Source organism: Trachurus japonicus, chromosome 9 (genome assembly GCF_045865225.1).
Source record: "Trachurus japonicus isolate A0001 chromosome 9, Traja_1.0".
Classification (NCBI taxonomy): Eukaryota; Metazoa; Chordata; class Actinopteri; order Carangiformes; family Carangidae; genus Trachurus; species Trachurus japonicus.
The window spans coordinates 7,106,168-7,118,491 of record NC_140915.1 but is presented as its reverse complement, the minus strand read 5'-3'; the positions used below and the strand labels follow the sequence as shown (position 1 = coordinate 7,118,491).

The window sequence follows — 12,324 nt, the reverse complement described above, 5'->3', positions numbered from 1 at the left end:
AATTAATTATCACTTGAATAAAGAGGTACCTACTAATGAGTGATTGTCTCTCATTGCAGCAACATAATTTGCCCTCCACTTTTAGATATACAAACCTGTAAATTTTTTCAGTTTGTTCATTATGGACACTTTTCAGTCAGTATCCTTACCCATATGCTAAATGACCATTCACTTTTCTGACTGGTTCTACAGATGAACATACTATAAACCCAATTTTTTTGTTACAGATATAACATATTGCTACTGTGTTTACCTGGATAATGGCATGTTATACACTTACATGGTTGGGTTCTCGAACATTCACTGGGAGTTTTCACCTCTGTCAATGACACAGAAATACAAGAGTAAAACAATGTGATTCTGTTTTCAGTGATTAATAATTAAAGCTGTAATTTACTGAGTGATTGTCCTGCACTTAGATAGATAGATAGATAAGTTTATTGGTCATGTGTAGTGGTATGAGGCACCACTGTTATATTGAACACAGGGTTCTGCTGCACTGACACTCGTTTTAGCTTGTAGCCAATCGTTGCTCAAGCCTAGAGTATAAAAGTAGGCCGTGTCCCTCTTCCTGACCTCTCGCTTCCTGCTTCTTCGGCCCGCCCACTGACAGGTCGTTGCATTGCTGCTCGCAGCAGAGCACAGGTAGGCGCACTTTAGCGTGCTGTTTGTGTACATTTGTGAGCGTTGTTTTAATTTAACTCAAACCGTAACTCCTTAATAGATCCGGCATCTCCGCCGCGGTTCTAGGCGACATAATGGGTCGTTAACTGCCGCCGACCGGCGCGTAGGTGAGTCACTGAGAGTTTCTGTTTTTAATCGCTGTAAGCCAGGAGCAAAATTTCTTTTCGCTCCTCTCCCTCTAAAGCCTAGCCTCGTAAACCAGCCTCTCGCGGAAGTGCATTTCATTTCATTCCGAGGGAGAGTCTGGCCTCATCCCCATTCTAAGCGTTTGGACTGAAACCCTCAGAAGGCCGAGCCAATCAGCGTCGCCCGCTGTGATTGACACAGCACGTTGGCCAATCAGGGACCGACTGGTGCAAAGCCCCGTCACTACACCAACTTGCTGATTGGCTGAATGGGGTTGTCTGTCAACGCTACTACCAAAGATATTAAACCGTCTTTGCTACTACTCCCGCCCACCCCAAACGCTTAGAGGGGGGATGAGGCCAGACTCTCCCGAGAAATGAAATGAAATGCATTTCCGCGAGAGGCTGGTTTACGAGGCTATCTAAAGCCAGGGACACACCGAGCCGACCGTCGGGCGTCTGGCCTCGTCGGACGGCGTCGGGAGCTCGTCTGTTTGGTGTGTTCCTCTCCGTTGGGGAGCCTCGGGTCTTGTCGAATCTCGTCGGGGCCGATTGAACATGCTCAGTCGGGACTCGTCGGCCGTCGGGAGAGTAGACTCGTCGGGTACTCTGATTGGCTGTGTGCTAGCTATGGCGATTCTGATTGGCGGTGCCCTAAGCGAATCAGCGCGGTGTGTGGGAGGGACGGAAGTGACCACAGTAAACAAACGGTGTCCTAGCCTGTGCTACAGTAAAAATGGTATACAAAATAAAAAGAGGAGTAAAGCAATATATTAAGCGGCAATATATATATATTTAAACATCAAATATGTTCAATCAAACCCACATAGTTTGAAACAACGTTCAAAACGCACACAGCTCACAACTAAGCATATAAAGCCCGCTAGCTTAATGCTAACGTGTAATGTAAAACACCATAGACGGGCTAACAGAAATTAGCATCGGCTATCGCCAATTCGCGGCAACCGAGCCACAGCAGTAAGCTGCTAAAAACTGTTTTAATTTCGGCTTTAGCGCTGTTAACACGTGGCTGGTTAAATTGTTTTGGGGAGATAAATGTTGGTCTCATTGATGAAATTAACTGTGGCAGTGGCATTAATTTGTTTGAATGAACAGTGAGCAGAGCTGCCCCTGGTCTGTATTGGTCTGTATTTCTATGGGGGAGTCCTCGCCACTCAGTCGCTCTGGTCGGCAGTCGGGGCAGTGTGTTTCACTTTTTCCTTTCTCGGGACGCGTCGGGAAGCGTCGTGGCGGTGTGTTCCTGGCTTAACAGCCGGCCGGTTGTATGGCGCGTGGTGGCCTACTCCCCCCGCCACGCCGACCCTCTTTGGAGGGGACGTTAAGTGACCGGACTGAACCGGGGTTTTTGGACGCTAAAGCTGAGTAAGAAGAGCACTATCCGTCATGGATATTTAGCCACGGCTACATGCTACCGCTGCTTCGCTGCCAGTCTGCTGCTACTATGTTTCTGCCCTCCTTACTGCTTCGGCTTGGACCGACCGACTTCTTTCCTGTTACTGACCCTGCTCCCGCTGCTACTGCGCATGGTGCCGGTTGGTGTGTGTTTGGCTGCCGCTCGTGTGCACTGCTACGAGCTCTACCAGGACTTTCAGCCACTCACCTGGACTGCGTGTGTGAGTGTGGAGGTAGACAAGGTTTGGTTATATTGTTTTGGTTATGTGATTAATGGTGTAATTTCTTCATTTAGTTTTCATTTGGAATTACTTGTATTATCATTGATTTGTTTAACTGAGCCCTCTTAATTTTGTTCTCCTCTCTCCCCCCCCTTGAGCTGAAGGCCGACGGTGGTGGTGGTGGTCCTCCTGGGTGGTGGTGATCCCCTTGTGTGTGTGTGTGTGACCCCCGTTCAAGATTTATTTTGTGTGTACATCACGTTTTTGCTGTGTGAGTGGGGTGCTCTCCTTTTCTTTTGGACTTCACCTTCCCCCTTTTGATCCCTCCTCCGGCCGGTAAGCCTCAGCCTGTAATCCCCTTCTCCTGGGCCTCCTGTTTATTAATTTCATTTTTGCAAACCTTGTCATCAATTTTAAATAAACTTTTGTATGTGATCATTGAACTCCGTCTCCTACCCTCCCTGAGTGAACGAACCTGAGTGTCCTTTGATAGGTGATAGTTGACCTTTAGTACGGGTCCTTGGGCCCTAACCCAAGGTGGCGTTGTTGGCGACAAATTTAGTATATAACATAGTATAAGTGACCCTCGTATTGCCACACATGCAAAGCTAAAACCAAGGTTAAAAAACAGTGCAGTGAAATGCAAAAAAACCAAGCTCTCGACTACCAATGAAACACAAAAGTAGATAAAAAAAATAATATATCATACCCTCACACACACACCCCCACACCCACACCCACACACACACATTTTAAAATAAAACAATTATAAAGACATCACTCTCAGTAATAAATAAACTAAGATAAATATAATAAATAGGGAAGCCCATAAGAGTCCTTAAAATCATGGCAACTTACCAACAGTTTTTGTAGGAGCCAAGTTCAAACTGGTTCCTTCCTCTTGTTTCAGGTTTTCCTGATGACATGTTAAACCTGAAGATGCTTCTACAAAAACATCACAGCTCACATGTCCATTGTTTTTCTTTACAATTCGAGCCATTCTCATTAACAGCTCTGGAAGTTCAAGGTTCTCCTGCTTCAAGTATCTGTATCTACAGATTCTGATCATGTGTTTTAATGGTGGATGGTTCATGTAGTTTTCACCTGGACTCTCCTCTCTGGGTGTTGATATCAGTATCAGTGAGCGATCAAATGATTGATCACTGAAGAGTGTCAGGACTCTGCAGAGCGTCTGTTTGTGTTCCTCAGTGAAGTCTTGAGGCTGTAGAACCAGCAGGAACACATGAGGTCCAGGATCAGAGAGACTCACACAGTCCTTTATAAACTCTGTCAGTTTGTCTTCAGAGATGTTTGGATGCAGCAGATCTGGAGTGTTGATGAGGACTATTTGCTTCTCCCCCCATCTTCCACTGACTCTCTGACAACAGTCTGGTTCTTCCTCAGTGTTGAACCTGGTCTCTCCCAGTATGAAGTTCCCCACTGAACTCCTCTCAGACCAGCTGTTCCCCAGCAGAACAACCCTCAGCTCAGACACTGAAAAGAAAATTAATTCTGTCAATGGCAGCAACAAAAGCTTTTTTTAATAGTGCAATGTGTGTACAGTAAATCAGCTTAACTATGCTATGACATTGTAATGTTAAATCACCTCTGTGTGCCTCATGCTTAATATTATTTTATACCCGTCTCAGCAAAAGTTTGTACTTTGATGTTGTCACATGTAATCACTCTCTAAAGCTTTGCACATTTTTTCTCTCCACCCTTACCTCGCTCCAATGCAGATATTGCTTGGATTACTAATGACAAAATACAATAATCAATATAGGAAAAGTAAGCACCAAATACAAAATACCAAACCACTGTCACTTCAGTTTAACTCACTGTCAGGTGGCAGGTCAGGATAGCTGCTGCAGTGCTTCAGAGTTTGAGATTCTTCTGTAACTATAAGGATATGAAACATAAAATATTTAATGACTAAGTATTTATTTTAAATGTAATCTAATACTATGGCATCATGAAAAACTAGAATGCATGTAGGTTCCTTCTTACACTAAGCAATACTGACATTGACTGTTTGAATAATAAGAAGTAAAAGATGGGTAAATTCCTCAGATCTCATGCAGGTTAACTCACAGTTCGGGCGGATGCGATCAGGGCTCCTGCTGCGGCTCCTGCTGCGGCTCCTGCTGCGCCTCCGGGAGATTAATTTACCATTGTCTGAAAACATAAATATAGATTTAACCTCAGACATGCATTTGAAACCTTTAAAATGATACAACTATTTTCACAAACACAATGCCCCGCGGGAAGAAGAAGAACAGGAAAGAGATTTCAGTTAATGTGCTGCTGACTTTGATGAAACAAACAGCAGTAATTACTGTCACTGTATTAAGTTCACTTGGGAAAAACACTGAATTAGAAAAGGATAAATAAGTGGAGTTTTCTGAAATAATATGTGAAGGTATCACTATTTTTTATAATGAAACTTAACTGTGACTTACAGGTTATACACAACAATTGTGTTTCTTCAGTTCAGTCCTTCAGTTAATGAATCACTGTGAATTCAGATCTCATGTAAAAACCTCATGGGTGCCACAATGCATCCCATAATTTAAAGAGATGTAAATATTTACTCTGTCTCTCCAGGCACCACCCCTCCTGCACCTACTGGCGGAGCACACCAAACCCTGATCTGTGTGGTTGAGCCGCATCGAATGACGTGACTCTGTGTCTTACCTCTTATTATGTGTAATTATGTTGTATGTATTATGTGTTTCTAAGTTAGTAGTGTGTGTGTGTGTGTGTGTGTGTGTTTTGCGCTTCAGAGGTGCATCTTCATCTTTAAGGACACAGAAAAAAGGAGTCATTCACTCATTCTTTATTTTTCCATGCAATCACTGACGTCAACAATATTATCACTAAAATCTAAAACAACTGAATGTCACTGCACTAAAAACTATGTCTTATCATTTTAAATCACACTTCATTATTTACTTAATCCAAACTTAGTTGAGTATTAGTGCTGTGCGGATTGATTTTGAAATATCAATACTTATGATTCCAAACTATCCCGTTCCTGTAATAATAATAATAATGGATTGCATTTATATAGTGCTTTTCTATTGTTACCCAATACCCAAAGCGCGTACAGCAACCATTATTCATTCATACCACATTCACACCGGTGGTGGTAAACTACGTGTGTAGCCACAGCTGCCCTGGGGCAGACTGACGTTCCTGTGTTTCTCTCATTAAAACATCAATACATTAACTTATAAACTGGGCGAAATGAATGTCATCAACAAGAACCGCGTAGAAAGTTCAACATTACCACTGAGATCTGGTCTAAATAGTAGCAACTACTTGTGCCTACTGTGGCTGAATGCAACCAAAGTTGTGTGATTTGAACTTCTGCAGGACAGTTTTGTTTATATGTGTCCTTTAGCCAGGCATCATCCAGGTACAGAACAAAACTATTGATTAGCGACATTGATCACGGTCATTGACTGTGGAAAAGTGATTCACAAGTGTCCAGGATTCAGTTTGTGTGTTGTTTGTATTGATATAAATAAATATGCCAGATGAATAAATACATTCTTGAAGTAACTAATCAAACAAATAGATGCCTTAAATAGTTATATTAAGATCAAGACTGAAACTTCAATTCAAAAATTCAAAATGTATTTTCCTTTTCTTTAAAATTATAGGACAGAGTAGTCCAATGTCTTGTTTGAAATGGTTATTAGTTTCCTTCTCAGAACATATATAAGGCTTTTGAGGAAGGCAAAGGAACTGCATGTCACTACTGAGAATCCAACAAAGCTTCTTCTCTCCTGTGACTGTTTGAATTGGATTGGATCGTTTTCAAAGAGTAAATTCATGAGTTATCACGTGGCTCATACGATTACCCAAAACGTAAACATAGTATCAAAGGGGATACTCATTGTAACATGGATTTTATACAGTTGTTGATGATGTATTGTAAACCAATCTATTTCGACAAGACATATGTGTAATCTTTACTCCTCCCTCCATCCAGCTACTGGTATGAAATACATATAATAATTATAGCTGCTGCGCAGCAATGGGTCGGGTTCTTGAGGCTGTAGAACCAGCAGGAACACATGAGGTCCAGGATCAGAGAGACTCACACAGTCCTTTATAAACTCTGTCAGTTTGTCTTCATAGATGTTTGGATGCAGCAGATCTGGAGTGTTGATGAGGACTATTTGCTTCTCCCCCCATCTTCCACTGGACTCTCTGACAACAGTCTGGTTCCTCCTCAGTGTTGAACTTGGTCTTTCTCAGTATCAAGTTCCCCACTGAACTCCTCTCAGACCAGCTGTTCCCCAGCAGAACAACCCTCAGCTCAGACATTTACTGTGACTCTATTTGTACATTTGTTTTACAAAGACCATCTGGTAGTTTAGTCAACTCCTTTGTTGGGTCTTGAACCCACATCCTCTGACACCAAGAACCACCTCCTATTTCAGTGAGCTAATTGCCTGTGAGTGAGACCTGCTGTGTGTCTTCTCAAATAGACTCAGGGAGTCAAAGCCGGGCAGCAGGTGTCAAGGCAAATTTCAAAAATGGTCAAAATGTCACAAATTCTAATATCTAAACAAAAATCTGATAATACATAAATTGCATCTTGACAGCATGGAAAAGTTGGTGATTTGTTTTTAATGATAAGTGTTTTGCTTCACAAGAGAAAATCTGATGTTTAAAAATACCACTCTTAGATTGACTGCAGTTGTTTCTATGAGAGCAGAATTCAAAATGTTCTCAAAAAATCAGTTTTTGAGATAAAATTCTGATATTTGCCAAACTTCATCAACTATGACTCCAAAATATTGTCAATTTTTTTCAGGAAGATTGAAAATGTATTTAGCAGGAATTGTGTTTACAGCAGAGGTGGGGACTTGGACTCGAGACTTGAGACTTGACTTGGACTCGAGTCCCGATTTTGATGACTTAAGACTTGCTTGATCAAATCAAAAAAAGACTTGGACTCGCTTGGGACTTGATGCCAAAGACTTGAGACTCTACTTGGACTTGAGAGCAAAGACTTGAGACTCTACTTGGACTTGAGAGCAAAGACTTGAATTCAAGTCAAGTCACATGCAGCAAGCACAAATATTAAAATATTTAAAAAAGTGTCACATCAATGTTACTGTAGCAGCCAGCAGAGGTGGGAGAAAGTCCCTATGTTGCAAGTCCAAGTAGAGTCTCAAGTCTTTGCTCTCAAGTCCCAAGTCAAGTCCAAGTCCTAAGATTTTTTTTCGAGTCCCAAACAAGTCCAAAGATTTTTGTTTTGAGTCCCAAACAAATCGATTATAATTAATGATACATAAAGATCATGACCACGCCTCAATTGTTAAGTTGTTTATATTTTATTGTTAATGTTCTGTCACTTATTCATCTGTTTATTTTTATTAATATTCTATTGTGATATGCTTTGTCAATATAGGCACTGCCTTCTCATGCCAATAAAGCTATTTAAAATTGACGTACAGTAACACGTCAGAAATCTCGTGTGATCAAACGTGATCTGACGTAGTCTGTTGATGGTAGCCATCAAAGATACTCTATTAAACCGTCTTTGGTAGCCATGGAGCCGTTAGCCACACTGGTTTGTTATGCTACGTGTGTTCCCCCACACACAAGCCGACTTTTGATCCAAACGGTCACAATTGTTGGGGCCAACAATCGTAAATATTGAACATGTTTTAATATTTGTCAATTTTAAATAGCTTTATTGGCATGAGAAGGCAGTGCTTATATTGACAAAGCATATCACAATAGAAAAAATTTTAAAAATTAAAAATTAAAGCCGCAAGCGGCGATGACGGGCCCTCGCTCACCCATGTGACCGCGGGGCCTGAGGCAGAAAGAAAGGGAGAAAAAACCTGGAAGGAGGCAAAAAATTTTGCGTCGACCATGTGCGACCACCCAAAAATATCGAATTTCGGATCAGGCCGGCCGTCCGTGCAAAAGTAGACGCATTTTCGCATTTGGGAAAGGGGCGAAATTGAGGCACGAAGTCGGAGAAGAATAATAATAATAAACAGCGCGATTTCAATAGGGCCTTCGCTGGGCGACTTGCAGTCGCCGCTCGGGCCCTAATACAGTAAACAGATGAATAAGTGACAGAACATTAACAACTAGAAAATTTCCTCTGGGGAAATTTTGAATGGGCCACGGGGCTACTGCCAGTTTTGCCATAAGCACTGATATGGAGGAGCTGTAACCACATTAGGTTAACTGTGTGTGTGTGTGTGTGTGTGTGTGTGTGTGTAAAATCACATGAAGTTACCTGTGTGTGTTAAGAGTGTGGGAGAGGAGTGCGCGCTTCCGCGCGCATTTGTATGTTACCTGTGTGTTTTGACGTGTGTGTGTGTGTGTGTGTGTGTGTGTGTAACTGTAATCACATGAAGCTGGTTCTAGAGTCTCTGTGTGTGTGTGTGTGTGTGTGTGTGTGTGTGTGTGTGTGTGTGTGTGTGTAACTGTAATCACATGAAGCTGGTTCTAGAGTCTCTGTGTGTGTGTGTGTGTGTGTGTGTGTGTGTGTGTGTGTGTGTGTGTGTGTGTGTGTGACTATGAGCTGCATCCTGTGTCAGTCTGATTTAGCTGTGTCTCTGTTTATAAACATTTAAACGAGCGCCAGGTGGATTGTTTATGAAGTTAACGAGCTCTGGCCTGAGGATCACAGAGGTTACCACGGCGATAGGGGCCCCCCCAGACTGAGACAGACAGAAACGTGGAGAAAAAGAGCGATTTTCTGCCTCTGCAAAAGGCTTATGGTGACAAAACTGTAACTCCTATCAGAACAAAACACAGATCAACGTTGCTCTAAGGACTTCCTGAAAAATTTGGTACGATTTGGTGTTTCTACAGTAAATATTTTGGACCCGCCCCCGCCCGTTAAGCCGAGTTTCCAACGAATCAACACTCTTTTTTTTTTTTTTCCCACACACCGCAACATAGGTTCACGTCATGATAACTAACTATTCAAAATGCCACAGCCCATAGTTCTCTTATTTGTTTGATATTTCAAGAGACTTTTGGTTAAGTAACCATGGATAGCTCCCTATATATAGTCTATGATAGCTCCTAGGCAGGCTTGTTCTGCAGTGTCGTCACCGCCGTCAGTAAAATTGTCTGTAACTGTAGCAAACATATAAGAAGAGACATTTTATGTTAAAGTGTTTATCCATTTCTAGATGATGCATAGGCATGTGGTTTAATTATGAGGATAGTGTTGCTTTCATGTGGAGAAAATGGTAATAAAAAATGTTTTATTGACTGGACTCACCCCCGGCTGCAGCTGCCATTTTGTCCTCCTCTGTGAAGGTCAAGAACTAATTCACCTGAAGGGAAGAGGAAATAGAGTTTAACCTGTCTTACACTAAACTCTCTTAAACTGTATTTCATCATACTCAATGTTGGGGAGATATTCTGAAATGATGCAGGAAGAAGATGATGCACCGGAGTTCTGAATGTTTTATACTGAAGAAGTTTATTGTGGACTTGATCAAGGACAACAGAAGAGTCATCTACACAACATGAGTGTGTGTTGCCACCTTAATTCTGAGGGGCCGACAGGTGGACAGAGCCAGAGCAAAACATCTCAATTTAAATTTTAACGCTGGCTCATTGCATGTAGTTTTGATGGTTTTTCAGATGAAGTGACTACGAAAGGTAGAGTCAGTAGGTTTTTGTTTGTTGCATTTTGTAAACACAACAATCAAATTGGTCCCCTCATCTCGGGCTCAGCTGTGCATGCCCCCTGCCCCTGATAGTAGGTGTCAAAACACTCAGCACAGCACACAACTGCAGCATCAGCAGCCATGCACCTGACAACCTGCGGGGAAATGAGTGATGAGGTATTTTGCAAATATTGTCAATATCAACTGTGTTATCTTATCCAAATGGCATTGTTTGTGAATTTGAACAGCTGGATAATTGACTGATTAGCTAGGGAGTGTAGCCGTCCTCAAACTAGCTTGCTAAAGGGCATAGTAGACAATATTTGTGTTCTGATGAAAACGTAATTACAATGCCTAGTTATCTACGGAGCATTATAATTATATTAGCTAAGATGGCCAGAGAGGAGAATTTAGTGTAACTTCCCAAGCCTGTGACACAGATGATTCGGATGTCAGCCATAGATGATTACAGACCAGGAGGAGAGGACAACGAGCAAAGGTCATGGGAGAGGCAGGGACAGAGTGAGGGGACGAGGTCAGAGAAGAGCAAGAGGGAGACAAGTGAGGCCTGATGAAGCACAGGAAAGAAAACAGAGAGCGGGCCAACTTCGACTTGGTCTACATCCTCAGCCTCTCCTTCAGTGCACAAAAGCAGATGAAAGCCAGCTCGAGATTCACCCTAGCTTTAGAACATGCTTTATCTACTAGTGTTTCACCTCACTCAGACTGTATTTCCTTTCCTTTTCTTTCTTTTTTTTTTTGCATTTACAACCTGATGTAATGTGAATTCTTGTAATTTCCCCCTCTCAAGATTTTGTTCGTATGTTGTCAGTTTGACCTGGTGTACATTTTACTACAATCTGTCAATGTCATTTTCCCAGTTGTTTGTGTACTTAGATGTAAGTTTTAGACGAATAAGTCTTTTGTTTAGTTTTATTATGGATCCCCATTAGTCCTCACCTTGGTAAGGACTATTCTGTGACAGTACAGTCTCAGAGCAGAGCTGCTGATATCAAGAACTACACTGCTGTTAACATGTTGAAACTAATATGCCTTAGTTAGTCTAGTAGAATGTAATGATGCCGCCTCCAGCCGCTGACATAAATAGTTCCTGCTTCCCAACCCCAACCATTGAACAGTTGGTGCTATGGAACCAATTTTCCAAACCTCATCCATCAAAACAAGAAAAACTGGTTCCAACTTCCACCTCAGCCTCAGAACTGCCTTGGTGGAAAACGGGTATGCACATACTAGCTTGTTAACAGCCTCTTGGACGTGAGATCCCTGAAATGTTTCATGTGTCAGTTGAATTAGCTTTGTCTATGCAATGTGTGACATATTGATCTTTAGGTTGTAGTTTTGATTGTTGAACAAGACCATGACTATGACGGCACCAGAGCTGGAAACCCTGCTGTTCAGAAACTCTGGTACTTTATCTGATTTTGTGCCGCAGCACTTTTAAACATCCTCAACAATGTCTTGTTCACTTGAGTTTTTACAGCTCTCAAACGATTAGATTTGACCATGCAAGGTTTTCTTCTGCTGTTTGAAATATTGCACCAGTTTTTAAACCAAGGCCATTCATCTTTCAGCTTGTGTTTTCCTTTTTTTTTTTTTTTTTTTTTTTTTTTACACTAGGCTACAGTGGCCTACATCCAGAACCTGTTAATTACCCTGTAGGCCTAGATAGGCTACAGTAAAAAAAAAAAAGAAAAGAAAAAAAAAAAAAGAAAAGAAAAGCATAACCTTATTAACTAGAAACAAGGCCAAGTTCTGATTTATCAGATTATTCAACCTGGATTTTGATCCAACATACACACCTGACAAAAATCGTAGCCGTTTCTTGCGAGTTGCTTCATGTGATGAATCTTTTCTCTTCATGAAGATCCGTTTGTGTTGGCAGCTTGGTTTAACACTGCGCAATCAATTTTTAGAGTAGCCTATCGATAGGCTACCAAAAGTTCAGACTTCGCTTCCTCCAACTGACACAATCTCACACACCTTTGCATAGGCAATATGGCACAGCCCCTCCCCTCTTCAGCCGCTGAACACATGAACATGAGATCCTAATCTTTACTGAGCTGCTGCTGTCGCCAGCTAAAAACTATTTAAGTGCTGTTTCGAAGGAGGCTATTTTTAATATGAAAGAAATTATCTACTTTAAATAATTCTGTTATTTTATGATGACGATTTCTATGGAGTCAGTAAATTAAT

At 41.7% G+C, this 12,324-nt stretch overlaps 1 pseudogene across 1 annotated transcript in view; it reads right to left on the bottom strand.

The window, feature by feature from the left end:
* LOC146980846 (uncharacterized) overlaps nucleotides 1-5,112 on the bottom strand; it is an 8,782-nt pseudogene extending 3,670 nt beyond the window's left edge. The window contains exons 1-5 of the transcript XR_015036620.1: nucleotides 5,070-5,112; nucleotides 4,535-4,618; nucleotides 4,283-4,342; nucleotides 3,302-3,937; nucleotides 281-319 (exon numbers count right to left, since the gene is read on the bottom strand). The product of XR_015036620.1 is annotated as an uncharacterized LOC146980846 (transcript). The remainder of the gene's footprint in view (nucleotides 1-280; nucleotides 320-3,301; nucleotides 3,938-4,282; nucleotides 4,343-4,534; nucleotides 4,619-5,069) is intronic.
* Nucleotides 5,113-12,324: the final 7,212 nt, after the last annotated feature.